Here is a 15,026-nt window from a genome sequence, read left to right as displayed (position 1 = left end):
TCTGGATTCAGGACTAACCTGAGGGTCTAACAGGGGCACCTTTTTAACCATAAGCTGTCAACATTGTTTCACCTGTAAAAAGATTTTGTGACTTAACAAGGATATCCTAAATCATCAGGATAAGTTCACATTTTTATTCTTGAGGAAATCTGCAGACCTCAGACTGATGGGCCAGTTAGAACAGAAATATGAGATCATCTTGAGGGCCAGATTGAACTGTTCCACAGGCCGGATTTGGCCCCCAGGCCTTGAGTTTGACACCTGTGCTTTATTCTTTCTTTCTTTTTTTATACACATGTTTCTGCTCTTAATATTTTCCAGTGAAAGAGACATGGATGTGGAAATGCATGTTCAATATTTTGGGATATCGCTCCCATTGTTAGTTCTCATATCTGCAGAGAACACAGCCATCATTTTCCAGACTTTTTTTTACTTTATTTGAAGTGAAACTGCTCTACTACTGTCTCACAACAGTCCATGAAAATTCTAATAAGTCATTACTGTAGGAAAATATGCTGACTAGGGTTGTCAAAGGATTATAATTTTTGATCAGGATTAATCTCAGCATGTGTAGTTTTAAATTTTAAATTTAACTATTTTGCATTCAGCAGTTTTTGTTGTCATTTTGGATTTTCCTACCATCTTTGAATATGAATTTAAACTGTAAAGTTGGAGTGCTGACTTCCTGCTTTTAGATCAAAGATTTTAACACAACCTTAACCTCAGAAAAAGGAGCTTGTCATGGATTTACACTGTGTTCCAAATTATTATGCATATTGGATTTTAGTGTCATAAACATTCTTTTTTCTTGTTTTTCAGTGAAACTCTTGGATGGTGTTGTGTCTCAGGGCTCCTTGGATCACTGCAATCAATCTCAGACACCTGTGATCATCAGTTTACCAGGTGAGCCCGATTAAAGGAAAACTACTTAAGAAGGACGTTCCACATTATTAAGCAGGCCACAGGTTTCAGCAATATGGGAAAGAAAAAGGATCTCTGCTGCTGGAAAGCCTCAAATTAGCGCAATGCCTTGGTCAAGGTATGAAAACATTTCAGGAAAACATAAACGTGATCATCATACTGTGAAGAAATTAGTGTCTGATTCAGAGCACATATGGGTTCCTGCAGATAAAGGCCTAATGAGGAAGGTTTCTGATGGACAAATTCATGTGATTAAGAGAGCAGCTGCTAAAATGCCATTACAAAACAGCAAACAGGTATTTGAAGCTGCTGTTGCCTCTGGAGTCCCACCAACCTCAAGGTGTAGGATCCTCCAGAGGCTTGCAGTCGTCTATAAACCTACTATTCAGCCCCCCCTAACCAATGCTCACAAGCAGAAATGGTTGAAGTGGGCCCAGAAATACATGAAGACTCATTTTCAAACAGTCTTGTTGACTGATGAGTGCCGTGCAACCCTGGATGGTCCAGATGGAGGAGTAGTGGATGGTTGGTGGATGGCCACCATGTCCCAACAAAGCTGTGACGTCAGCAAGGAGGAGGCGGAGTCATGTTTGGGCTGGAATTGTGGGGAGAGAGCTGATAGGCCCCTTTAGGGTCCCTGAAGGTGTGAAAATGACCTCGGCAAAGTATATAGAGTTTCTGACTGACCACTTTCTTCCATGGTACAAAAAGGAGAACAGTGCCTACAGTAAAAACTAAAACTGAAACTTAGTATTTATAAACAGTCCTGTCTAAATTATTGTTTAATTCCATGATAAAAGAAAAGTTATTCAATTTTTATTGAGCCTTTTATTCATACACGGAGAGAGTCCTCTCCACTTTCCATCTTTGAGATTTTTCATCTTTCTGCAGGACTACAGAAGTGAGCAATAAAGAAAAATCACAGTTAAAGCCAAGGGTTTAAGCTTTTAAATGCTCCTTATTTAATGTCTCCTTCTGTTATTGAGGCTGAAAGATATACACTTTAAATAAACATTGAAATTCAGTGTTTTTTGGAGGTTGTTTTAAAAGTTTCTAAATTCTCACAGTGATTTTTAAGCTGCTGTAGGTCTAAAGAGGTCAACATAAAATCTTAGACTATATTTCTAAGACGCTGCCTCTTCTTCCCTCGTCTCTGTCCTTCAGGTTTTGTTCTTCCTCTTTACTCCCAGGAGTCACCAGGAGAGGGCGGCGATGGCGTCTCGCCATCCCTGTGCAGCATCTCCTCCTCCGGCGCAGAAAAAGACGGAGCAGCTGCTTCTCACATCCCAGCCTTTGCTCTGTCATCCCCCTCCTCCTCCTCCTCCTCCTCCTCCCCTCAGGAAGGGGAGCACCACACCCTGTCAGCCAATCAGAGCCCAGCTCCTCCTTCTCCATCACATCATCTCAGTTTCCAAGGTAACAGGGCACCCCTCTCCCGCTCTCTCTCCCTCTCTGTTTCCTCTCTGAAAGGTGCCGCATCATCACCGTCATCCCTCCCATCCGTCCATCCCACCATCCCTCACCGAGCTAGTGGCTAGTGTAGCGTTAGCTTCCTGTCTGTGAGCTCTCTCTCTCTCTCTCTCTCCCTCTCTCCCCCTCTCTCTCTCTCTCTGCAGTGGGATTGCCACAACATCAGACACCTCCTCACTCTCTCCCTCTCTGTGCATCTTCTACCGTCCGACACCCAGGAGGAGAAGAAGACATGGACTAAAAGAGGAAGAGAAGAAGAGAGATGTGGTACGTGCTGCTCTTCTCCTGCTTGTGTCTGTGAAGTGTGGAGTGTGTTTGTGAGGTGTGTGACGGGTGTGTGTTAGCTTAATCCTTCATGGTATGCTGATTCAATGAGCTGTCTGATGCTAACGCCTGCAGAATGATGCAAAAAGAAGGGGGTAAAGACCCCCAGACCCAGAGAGAGAGAGAGTCCCCTCTTCTCTATCTCTCTCTCTCTGCTTTTGTTATGGAGGCCTGCTCTGCAGAAGAGCTCGCTCTGCCTGCTGCATACAGAAAGAGGCCAACACCTCTCCTCCCTGCTCCCAGTCTGCTGCTCTGCCTCATACTGGTTCACTTTGCTGGTTCACTGAGCCGCTTTAAGTCTCCTTTATGGAGTTTAAAACATTCTGTTGTCCTTCATTTGAGCAGAAACTCGCTTCTTAAAGTGTTGACAAACGTTCCTGAGCTGATTCACTCCGTGTTTTGTCTCCTGACTCTGCTTTTAAGAAAATCAGGGATTAGTCAGAGTTCAACTTAGTTTAAAAAATGTCTTAGTTTGATGTGATTATTGGCGATCACCTCCTGTTTGTGTACATTGATCAGCAGTGGTTTCACTGGACGAGGAGGAGGAGGAGGCTAACTAGCCGAGGAGTATTGATTTCTTTATGTCTACACATCTATAACATCTAATAACCAAATCTTTCAGCGCTCCTACATCAGCTCCTCTACATGGCTGACACAGATTATTATCATCCATGCATACTGATGTAAACACACATGTAAAGAAGGCAGTGGCTGTCTGATTCAGAGCAGCATCATTATGGCTGACAACATCAGAGTTAGCTTCATGGTATACAGAGCAGCAGCTAGCATCAACAACAAGGCCAGTAGGGGTCTAAAATGAGTGATAATCTATGATCATTAAATAAAATGGATTTATTAAGCACCATATTGTACCCAGGACCCTTCACTAAGTAGATCTAGAGTACAGCTGTGCAATATTTTTGTTGTATTTAAGACATAATATCTTTTTAAACAACATATATCAGTATGTCAATGTAATGTTGATTTAAGGCTAGAAAAGAGAGATCAGGCTACTTCATGATCATCAAAAATGAAAAATTTCTCCATTATTGGTTGTCAAATCGATTGGTGCATCTCTAAAATTAAAGTTTATAATAACCGTTTTATTATTTGTTGACAGAAAACAAAGATTGAGATTTTTGTGTGTATCGCCGTTCAGGAAAAAAAAGAAATTCAGAACTGATTTTTTTATCCGCAGACAGACTATTGATGTTTCACTCTAACTTTTGAGTTCTGGTACTGAGTAGGGATGGGAATTTATACGATTTGATTGATATCCATGCCATCATTTGCATTTTCGTGAGCCTCTTTGTTCCTTTGTTTTGTTTTGTTTGTGAAGCGTCTTTGAGTGTCCAAAGAAGCGCTATGTAAGTGTGATGTATAATTATTATTACCGTTGATTCTTCTTATTGACTGTAGGCTCTATAGGTTTCAGTTTCATTGGGTCTCTTTCTCTTTGAACACTGAATGAGATGTACGCCACCTTCAGTAAGAGTGTCTGACAAGCACACTTCATTTACTGTCTACAGTTTATAACTAATAAAACAAACAGATCCTTGCTGATCTCTACAATACTGCTCATTTTTTTAAAGAGGGGGTATTATACTTTTCCGATTTTTAAAACATAAATATAAAGCCACAATGTCGGGTGTCCATACTCCACTTATGCAAATTTTCAAACCGCAAGATAAACGTATGTGGCAGTAATCTTGGAATTAGGGTTAGGGTAGACTGTAAACTGATGAAAACGGTTCATTGGGAATCTCTCTGAGATCTTCCCGAGACGAGATTTCGATGGAGAAAACTGATGAGGTCATCGTAATAGGATCTCCTGAGTGGTTCATCGGTGCTGCCGGCAAAGCGGAACAGACCGCCCCCACAAGGCCGTTTAGCCATTTAGCCATTTAGCAAGACAGTAATTAAACACTTACCAAACAGACACGTCCTGCTCTATCCTTCGCTGCTGCTGGTTTTCTTCCCCCTCTCTCTCCAAACTATCAGGATCAGACTCCAGGTCTAACACGTACGGACGTATATCAAAATTTGCCATATTTTACTCAGCCGGACCGGTTCTTTCAAAGTTTACAACTACTAGCATAACAACATAGCCACATTGGAGGGGGCGGGCACAAAACACTGAGTCCTGCCGCCAGCCAGCCTCCGGCAAATCAGCCAATCGGAGGAAAGCAGGTCCATGGGGGGGTGTTAAAGAGACAGCAGCGAAAATGAAGCGTTTCAGACGGAGGTTAAAATAAGGGTTTTTCAGGACGCCAGTGTGAGAAACATGAAGAGTTTTTTGAGCTGTAAACCATGTAATGCTAATATGTGGGTATCAGAGAGCTGGTGTAAAGCTTTGAAAAAAAGGCATAATACCTCCACTTTAAAAAAGATAAAACCTTAAAATAGATATAAAACTAGTCCGTGGATCTCTGGATGAATAAGAACAAATTGAAATCAGCAGTTCTTGTGCAAAAAGATCCCTTCCTGTCCCATGGCACTTGCACCAGACGTAAATATGAGAAGCTTAGCGATAGCTTAGCGTTTAGCGTGTAGCAGGGACAGCCCCGTGTGACAGTCAAGTAAAAAATGAAAATAAAATGGTATGTTGGCTGTCAAGGGTTGAACTCAAGTATAACTAATCAACCAGAATGAAAAGAGGCCACACATTAAACCACAATATTAATCTGCGAAGGGGAACAAAGGCTGGTGGAGCTAGCTGCTAATGTTAGCCACACTGTAGAGAGTGTATCAGGCTCTTTTACATCTATTAACTTTGCTGTTAAATGTCCTCAAACATTCTTTTAGAGGTCAGAGAGAGTGCCTTTAGTAATTATTTATGTTCTAACAAACTGTCAGAATCTGAAAGTGTTGTCACCATCACTGGGAGTTAACCTCGACTTTGCCACACATCTGACAAGGCTTGATGAAGATGTTTCATCCCTCCACCAAGAGTCTTCTTCAGTTACAAAACTGACTATGTCAGCTATTCATGATGGTTGGCAGAAGCTTGAATGTTTCTCTGGCAGTTATAGAACTAAAGAAGCCTTTTGTGTGCATTAGCCTCCAGTGATTTCACTGAGCATGGCTCCTTTAAAGGTACAGTGTGTAGAATTTGGCTGCATTTCGCCGAACAGAAATGGTGTAAATGAGATATAATGTTTATTTATCTATGTGAAGTATGTTAAAATAAGTGCACAATCATCCCCTTTAAACTTTCGTTTTCTTTTTACAAAATTAGAAAAGCTTGTTAAATTTACATTACCGTGGGCCGCCCTCACGGAGGCTGACATAATGAACCGCCATGTTGTCTACGGCAACGTTTTGGGGACAGAAAGAGCGAAACGCGATTTTTAAATACGAACCTGCCCGCCGGTCCTGAAAGCTACCTGGAAGGCAGGTGGAGATCCTCACGATCCTTTTTGGTCTTCACAGGCTCTGGTCGCTTAGTGATGTGACGTTTTGGTAACAGATCGGCTCATTCTAAAATCTGAACGCTAGATATCGCTAAAATGCCAAATTTTTACACACTGTACCTTTAAGAAGAACTTGCTGGTTGGATCGGCCAGGAAGCTAGGCTATACAGCGGTACAGATGGATACAGTTTTGTCCATGGAATTTAGTGTGTTTTTGGTAAAAATAGTCCACAAAATAATGCTGGCTCAAACGTATGCACGACTGATAACTTTGGAAGCTTTTTATTTTATAGCCAGGAAGCATCTGTGTTTACCACACTTTTATCTGTGAGATATCCCTTGAGCTTTGAGAAATTCCATGCAGTTAGAAGCTGTTGGTGCCAAAAAGCTTAAAATACCTCCAAACTTCTTAGCCGTTGTTGTTAGCTTCTCCTGGGCTAGTGAATAGAGGGCTACTGCACTGATGACAGTGGGGGCGTGCTTACAGTAAACAGAGAACAGTCTAGAACTGAGCTGTATTGATCAGCCTCAGGATCACACCCAGTCTAACTATTTTAGTCTGGATCAGACCGATATCTGATATCATGATGGATTGGGACACTCCTATCTGACATACTGGTTAAAAACATGCAGTGAAAAGCTGCAGCATGAGTCTTCTTAAACCTGAATCTTTGCATCAGAGGAGAGCTGTGCAGTCAGCATGATGCATACAGTCACAATACACACATTTATGGAAATAACTGTTTATTATATAATAAAGGCTCAGTCCCAGTACACCTCTTTCCTCTTCCACTTAGCCCTCCCCTACATTTGGCACGTGCACCTCATGGGTCAGGGTATCCTGATTCTTGTTGGAGTGACATTTAAGATGAAATGTTCTATTTGCATTTCTCTGAGCTGCTGCTGACAGCTGCACAAGGATGTCAATAATCCATACAGGAGGATTTCCATGACTGGAGACAAAAACATCAGCAAACACTGTCACATGTGTTTACAGAAATGCTGGTGTTTGGAGGGTAAGAGTTGACCTCTGCTCCTGGGAGGCACTTGAAAATGGAGGTAGGGGACTGACAGAATTATCAAATGTCTGGTCATTTCCAGCTGAGGAGGCTTATGTTTTATTAAATGTTGAAGTCTAAAGTTTTGGAGTTGCTGCAGTGACTCCCAGCTGCAAACAGGCTTCAATAACTGCATCATTTTTGGTAGTAAACCTGCTGGTCACGTCCCAGCTATATTAGTCCTCTTTCTCTGCAGAACACAGAGGGTCACTGGTCTACCACTGCTTCATTAGGATAACTTTCTATGGTGTTATTCTGCTGCATTGAACTGTTTTTACTCCAAACTATTAAATAGACCAGAGATAATATGAGCAGTGTGGATGAGCAGCTTCATATCCTGCAGTTCAAAGCAGCTGTTTTAGTTAATGGAGTTTGGTGGCTTTGAATAGAGCAACGATAACAAGGTCTTAGCTTGAAATAAAAGTTTAGTAAAGACTCAGAATAGAAATCTGGCCCGTCAGGGACAAAAATAATAACTTTTGGTAGACGGACTTCTATCGATTCCCTCATAAGACAACATTACAGACTTTTATTGAAACAACCATGCTTAAAATTTTGTGTTTTTTGGGGGATATTGCATTGACTACTGTGGCTTGGACACAAAAACCTGATGCCCCTGGTCTCATCTATTCCCTGGGTGGAGAATCCGGGAGTTTGGGAAGGGAAGAACCTTTAAAATAAAAACTTAAAGGGTGAAAAACTTTACGTCTGTCACATTCATTATGGGCCTGCATGTAGCAGGCCTCCACCAAGAGTAAAATAAACAATGCAAACTCTACAGACAGCTGTTGTAACACACAATCCTTCAGTATTAGTGGAGTCAGGGGAAGAGCAAAAACACACAAAAAGCTGTCAGTGTTCTTTACTCTTCCTTTAATAAATAAATGCTGTCTAATTCACATCAAGCTGCAGGTTCTTTGCACATGACATCATACAGCTGTGGAGAGGGGGGCAAGTAGAGATTTCTGCACCAAGAAACTACCAAAAAGGCCATGTTTAGAGCTGTTTATGACTATACTAAGTGTTCACAGGCAGAAATAATAACAATCTTCTTAAGCAATTTTTTTGTCCTGAATAAAGTCAAAGTTTCAGGCATTTAAAAAAAGTCACACTGAAACAGCAACAGGCAGGAATTTAAAGCTTAAGCCTAAACCTGGACGAGCAGAGTTAGAGATGCTTGTGTAAGGTTGGTTTCACCATGCAGTCTGGTTTTTCTCTGGTTTAGCTCATCAAACTCTGATCTTACCCGTGTTTCCTCAGCTGGTGTGGCTCTTCATTTGATACCAGTTTGGATTTTAAACGGGAATTAGATAAGGACAAAGGCTGAAAGAAAGAAAGCTGTCACTAGTTACTCGGGTATAACAGTCCATTTATGTACATGGATAAGTCAGTTGGTTGATTATTCATCCAATCAGATCCATACAAAGCCGAAACATCAATCTACATCGATGCTCCAAGCAATGCTTTTATTTTGAAAGTGTCCCCCGCATGCATGTTGACAATTTCCACCCAGCAGCGTCGCTGAAAGTTTGTGGCTGAGGGAAAGAAGATGTCCTCTCTTTCTCAGTCGTGTGGACAGATTTCAGACCAATCTGATCACCTGACCTCAAACAACATATAGCTACATCCATGCTGATGTCTTCATTGGGAGCTGTTGTCTGCAGGCTTGCAGTTGCAACTTAACCACACCCATAGCTAATGCCTCTTTTGCCTCAGATGATGCTGATTGATCTGATTTCAGCATCTTTTTAACTCTCGCTCCCTTGTAATTTTAAATATGGTTGAGCCCAGTATGTCCAGAAATCGGACATGCAGATAACTGTTAATAAAATACTCATTTTTCAATTTTTTTTGACTTTCACTGCTTCAAATCTCTTCAACAACTTCAACCCTGACCACTAAAAAAGAAAAAATATTTTAAAAAAATCAATGTTACACCCTTTTTATGCCAGTTAGTTTACACCATGTCAGTTATTTTTTATGGTAAAAAACACAAAAACACCACATTTCCTATATAAAATGGACCAGAAAGAAAAACTTTTTAAAAATAAATACAGTCCCAGCCATGTCAGTGCTAAGTAGTAAAATTGATTTTGATGCATTGATTTTTTTTTTGTAGTGCCAAATGCCATATTTTAGCTTCATCTGTTCTTGTTTGTCCATATTCTAGACATATAGAAATCTGTTAATAAAACATATTTTTAAATATTTTCTAACTTTCTCTGACTCAAATCTCTTCAACAACTTCAACCCTGACCACTAAAAAAAAAAAAAAAAAAAAATCAATGTTACACCCTTTTTCTGCCAGTTGTTGTCCACTATGCCTCTGACTTGGATTCAGTGAGATAGCGTCGATGCTAAACAGATGAGTCTATTGGGGCCAAAAACACGCCAGTTTTACCATCCTTTTCTCCAGCCTCCTCCTCTACCAAATCATATGAGAGCAAATGCATTTGTTCATGTTAGGTTTATTTTATGTACAGGCATAAAAAATCAGAGGAAATATGTAGGATATGAATCACGAACACACGCATTTCCACCTCTAACCAAAATGTGACTGTGATTATGCTAATTACACGCATATATAAATTTACTACATATTTGGGATGTTATATATTCTCTCCTATTGATCAAAAGAACCCATGCATCCTCATGTCCATCCACTTGCTATGAAGTGAGGGCAAAGTTGAAATTGTCCAAATGTCCCCCTTTCGTAGTCCCAGTCTGCAGAACTCGGAAGTATCATTTTCGACTGTAAACACTCCACTTCCAGGATGTCCGGCTGTACACATAGATGCAGATTTGCACCCGAGCACACACGTAGGCGCACACAAACTTTTCCTTACACATGTAGCCCACTCTCAGACATCCATATCTATCGGCACAAATCGTTTCATTTAATTCTGATGTTTAGTGGGTGAAATAGTGCTTCAAACACTCTGAGTCCATGGAAGAAGTCCTGTGTGTGCGTTACTGAAGGGGTTAAAATGGTGCGCTGGCACTATCTGCTGGATCACTGTGGAATGGTGAAATTTAGAGCCCTGGTGATCGAGTGACTGCATAGCAAAGGTTGCTGTATGTTGTTTTGGTGCCATAGACACAGTCAAAAAACGTGTCTTTAATGGAAGTCTGTTGTCCAGATTTTGGACAAACAAGGATGAATGGAGCTATTTGGTGTCAGTAGAGTTCTATGAGCAACACTTTTTTTTTTATACGAAGAAAAATAATAACTTTGGCCAAATTTGATGCCTCAATCTATAAAAATGTGGGAAACACTTGACTGCAGTCCCAACATCTATTCGAAGGGTTTCCATTACAGCCTTTATGAGATAATTAAATTAGTATCAACAGATACCAAATAATGGTAGTAAATCAGTCAGAAATGGAATATAAATCAGCATCTTTCAGCAGCACAAGCTCTTTATCATCCTGTATTTTTGCCTTAAACTATTGAAGAGTTTATTAAATGCTTTTTAAAAGATCATGACCTGAATTGACTTCAGTAAACACAAGCAGCTCCTGGCTAATTAGAGACAATCCTGAGGGAGTCTGTCCGTGGCACAGGGAGATCCATAAGTCTCACTTATTAGCCCGCTCTAATATGAGCTTGTGTTTGTATGTAAGGAAGCTGCAGAGAGGAGAAACATGTAGGAATGATGGTGCACGGAGGGAAACAAACATTCAGTCTGCAGGAAATCCTTCCTGCATGGTTGTTTCTGTACAGAATAAAAACTGACATTTGTTACAACAGATGAACACCATCACAAGAAAAACAAATGTATCAGTACGCAAAGGCTGTAATCTCCTGCACTGATGCCAGTCATGCTGTCAGACCGGAGCAGTTTATCATCAAACTCATCCAAACCTTCACATTGACAACTTTTAACACAGAGAAGAATCAGGATGGATTTACAAAATTAGGGCCACCATATAATAGCAAGTTTGCTCCCATTACTGGCGTGATGGTTCAGGTCTGCTTCAATTATTACAGCTTATACCTCGGTGTTAGATGCCTTTACAACTGCCAGTCAGTGAAAGTAGTGTTGGGTCAGAAAGAGGGGCTGGGTAGGCTGGCCTATGAAAATCTAAAAAACATGATGCCCGTAGCTTCTGCCATTGCCCTGTGGAGACATAAAAATAAAAAATATGGCCTGTTAAAAATGTCATTTTTACTGAATATATACTACAGATTATATAAACATAAATGGTGCATTAAAGTGTCCTTCCTTGGCTAAAGTTCAGCTCTTTGTCTCTGTCGTCAGTGGTCTCAAATCTCCGTAGAGACGTTTGTTTTGAGCTTCTACTGCTCTAGATTTATGCTCCCATCTCAGGGTTTGTTCTGATGTCAGTAATGTGGAAATTTAAAACCAGAAGTCATTCAGTAACTGCTGACATGATGAGCTGCTGCTCTCCTCTGTAGCCTTTCAGTGTGTATCTGCAGAGCCGACGCCCTGCATCCCTCCCCAGCCGGATAATGATTGGCTGGAGTGTTAGCATGATACAGCAGGATGATGCACAACACCACAGTCATGCTGGTCAACATCTGTTTGGCTAGCTAGATGATTTTTTACATCTTAACCAGTTTTATAAACATGGAAGACAAGAGACATGATGGTTGTTCAGGTATTTTTGGGCTTTCTTGCCTTTATTATATACAGGACTGCTGAAGAGAGACAGGAAATATGGGAACACGTGCATCAGTATGTTGAGGACTGTAGACTTTGTTTATGGGTGCCTGCTCTACCCACTGAGCTACACCAGCGCCCAAGCTGATTTTAAATAGTCAAAGTGAAACCACACAGCTGCTGTTTGTAGTAATGATTTCATAGAGCAGACACAAGATCTCACAGAAACTCATGTGAGAACAAACATGGAGGATGATCTATGTTGTTAGTTCTACATCCTAGCATGTTGCAGTTGCAGCAAAAACATCTGTTCATCCTGGCTGAGATGAAGGTATAGATCAGTGTTACCCAAGTCTGCTCAACCAAAGAGCCAAACTGTTGAAAAATACCTTTGAAAGAGCCACAATCTAAGTGGTGAAAAGTGGCAAAACAGCTTGAAGTAGCAATAACAATAAGTTAAAGGTGGCAAAAATAGTAAAAAAGCTACTAAAATGGGTGAAAAGTGGTGAAAATGGGGAGAAAAAGTGGAAAAGGGGTCAGAAAGAAGCAAAAATAGGTGAGAAGTGACAAAAAAAATGAGTAACAGTTGGCATAAAATGGTCTAAAAATGGCAAAACCGTGGCAAAAAGAAGAGTTAAAAGTGACTAAAATGGGCAAAAAGCAGCCAAGAGTGGCAAAAATGGGCAAAAAAAGAGGACACAAGTGGTATTTAGTGGCATAAGGTAGCTTAAATGGGCAAAAAGTGGAAAAAATGGTAACAAAAGGAAAAAATGGGATAAGAGAGGCAAAAAGAAGTGGCTAAAATGGGCAAAAACTAGGAGAGAAGTGGTATTTAATGAAAAAATGTAGCTTAAATGGGTGAAAATGGGGAGAAAAAAGGGTGAAAAAGGCAAAATGGGATAAGAGTGGAAAAAAATGGGCAAAAGTTGCAAAAAAGTGTTAAAATGGGCAAAAGAATGGGCAAAAAAGTGGTATTAAATGGCTAAAGATAGCCTAAATGGGCAAAAATGGGATAAAAGTGACCAAAAATTGGTCAAAAGTGGTATTCAATGGCATAAGGTAGCTGAAAAGGGTGAAAAGTGGAAAAAACTGTGAAAAAGGACAAAAAAAGTTTCACTTTTTTTGTTTTCTGGGTGAATAAAATTCAAAATTAAGACATAAAAAGCCACAAATAGTCACAAAAGAGCCACATGTGGCTCTAGAGCCACACGTTGAGTATGACTGGTGTTGATGGTTGTTTGTAAGCTGTAAAAGTCTAACATCCAGTTGGTGACGCTCACTCTAATTGGCTGTTGTAGGTATTCTGTGAAAGGGAACTCAGGCTAGTGCTGGGGCGGACTGCAGCTAATTTCAGACATTATAATGAGGTTAAAAAAGATCAGTAATGCTGCAAAAAGCTTTTATGTTAATTTTTCAGTTCATTTAGACCAGTGGTTCTCAACCTTTTCATTCCAGGACCCCAAAATAAAGGTGCCAGCTTCTGCGGACCCCTCTGTACCTGAAGGTGGTTGAACACAGCCATGCACAATCTAGAAGAGTCATGTGGAGACAAGGCCATCCATAAGAGGGGATAAAGGGGAGAGCTTTAACCTGAAAAATAACCACTCTTACCTAAGAAGCGAGTATATTTTTATTCATTTGGTAGCTTTCCTAAAAATGGGTTCAAATCCTTTTTGTTAAAAACAGAAATATAATGGGTCAAAAAATGGCTAGAATAGGTTAATAATGGCAAAAAATGGTGGAAAAGGTGGTGAAACTGGATTTTAAAAGTAGCAGATATTGGTGAGAAGTGGCAAAAATTTGATTAAATTGGCAAAACATAAGAAAAAAGTGGCAAAAATTGGTTAAAGTGGCAAAAACAGTCATAGAAAGTGGTAAGGGGAATTAAAAAGTGGCTGAAATGACTATAAATTGGCAAAAATTGGTTGAAAATTGGGTGAAATCGAATGAAAAATGGATAGAAACTAACAAAAAGGGTTAACTAAGAGAGAAAGATGAGCAGAAACTGGCAGAAATGTGTTAAACTGGCAAAAATGGAGCATATCACATAGTGAAATGTGATTGAAATGGGAGTAAAATGTGGTTAAAAGTGGTTAATAGAGGCAACAATTGGCGCAAAGTGGCAATACTTGGTTTAGAAGTGGCAAAAACAGGCAGAAAAAAAGTGGTGGAAAGGGTTTGAAATGGGAAATAATGGTTTTTAAGTAGCAAAACTGTTAAAACTGGTTGGATAAATGTTATAAAAATGGGTTCAAATTCAGCCAAATTGGTGTAAAGTGGCAACAGTTTGATTTTAAAAATATTCCTAGTTCATTTAGGGCATCTTGCGACCCCCTGACCCCAACGTTGAGAACTGATTTAGACGACCGGAAGGGTGGAGAGAGGAACCTGTGAGAAACCTGTTGATCTGAGATAACATGCAGGATTATTTATCCAATAACTTGCAGTTTGATTGTGCGGTGCATGGATGTAAATATTTCTTTGGCTGACTACAGGACTAGATCAATAATCATTTGCATCAAACCTCAAATCAGGAAACAAATGTTAGGGGTGTGATGACTCCCTTGTCCCTGAATTAGTGCTGAAAACTCCTCTTTAGTGATATCTACCATGTAGTTCAAGCATCCATCAGCCCCTGTAAAGATCAAATTATTTATGTATTTTGTGTCCGGTCATTCTGTTAGGGCCGATCTTTAAGGTTGTAGCTCCGGTTTTTTATGCCAACAATTAGGCTGGTGCTGAAAAACAGAGCCGGTCTTCACTGATCCCAGTCCACTGCATGAATATATGATCCATACCATAATATGATCCCACCATTCAGACCCAGAGTGACATGTTAATGAAGCTTCCAGTGAGCGCGCTCAGAGAGGGACCTCTCAATTCAATAACACACAAAAGGACCCCCATCACCCCCCTCATCTTTATCCGTCACACTGAAATACTGGGAACTCAGTCGGCCCACCACCATCCCCCATCTTTAGACGAGCAAATACCCACAGTCTGTGTTTCACTGTGAGGTTTGAATATGATGGGGTTCAGGGTTCAGGGTTATCAGCTCCTGCATGGAGAATACGTGCAAACACTCATCTCTGCCTCGGGGGGATGGTGAGATGTTGAATGTGCTAATTTTTTTTTTTTTTTTAACCTTTTTCTCAAATATCTACAGTTTGAATAGGGTTCACGTTTCTGCATATTTGAGTCTTTTTGAGTCTGTC

The 15,026-nt window shown here is 40.4% G+C and overlaps 1 protein-coding gene across 4 annotated transcripts in view; it reads left to right on the top strand.

Annotated features, from left to right (window-relative positions):
- Positions 1-862: 862 nt before the first annotated feature.
- The window catches only part of akap6 (A kinase (PRKA) anchor protein 6), a 319,977-nt gene continuing 305,813 nt past the window's right edge, over positions 863-15,026 (top strand). For all 4 annotated transcript variants that reach the window (XM_041812714.1, XM_041812716.1, XM_041812715.1 and 1 more), the window contains exons 1-3: positions 863-903; positions 2,086-2,337; positions 2,538-2,658. The gene's annotated coding sequence lies outside the window, so the exon portion shown is untranslated. The remainder of the gene's footprint in view (positions 904-2,085; positions 2,338-2,537; positions 2,659-15,026) is intronic.

Source organism: Cheilinus undulatus, linkage group 18, assembly GCF_018320785.1.
Source record: "Cheilinus undulatus linkage group 18, ASM1832078v1, whole genome shotgun sequence".
In the NCBI taxonomy this organism is placed as follows: domain Eukaryota; kingdom Metazoa; phylum Chordata; class Actinopteri; order Labriformes; family Labridae; genus Cheilinus; species Cheilinus undulatus.
The sequence above is the reverse complement of the archived record's forward strand: the minus strand, read 5'-3'. Positions and strand labels throughout refer to the sequence as shown.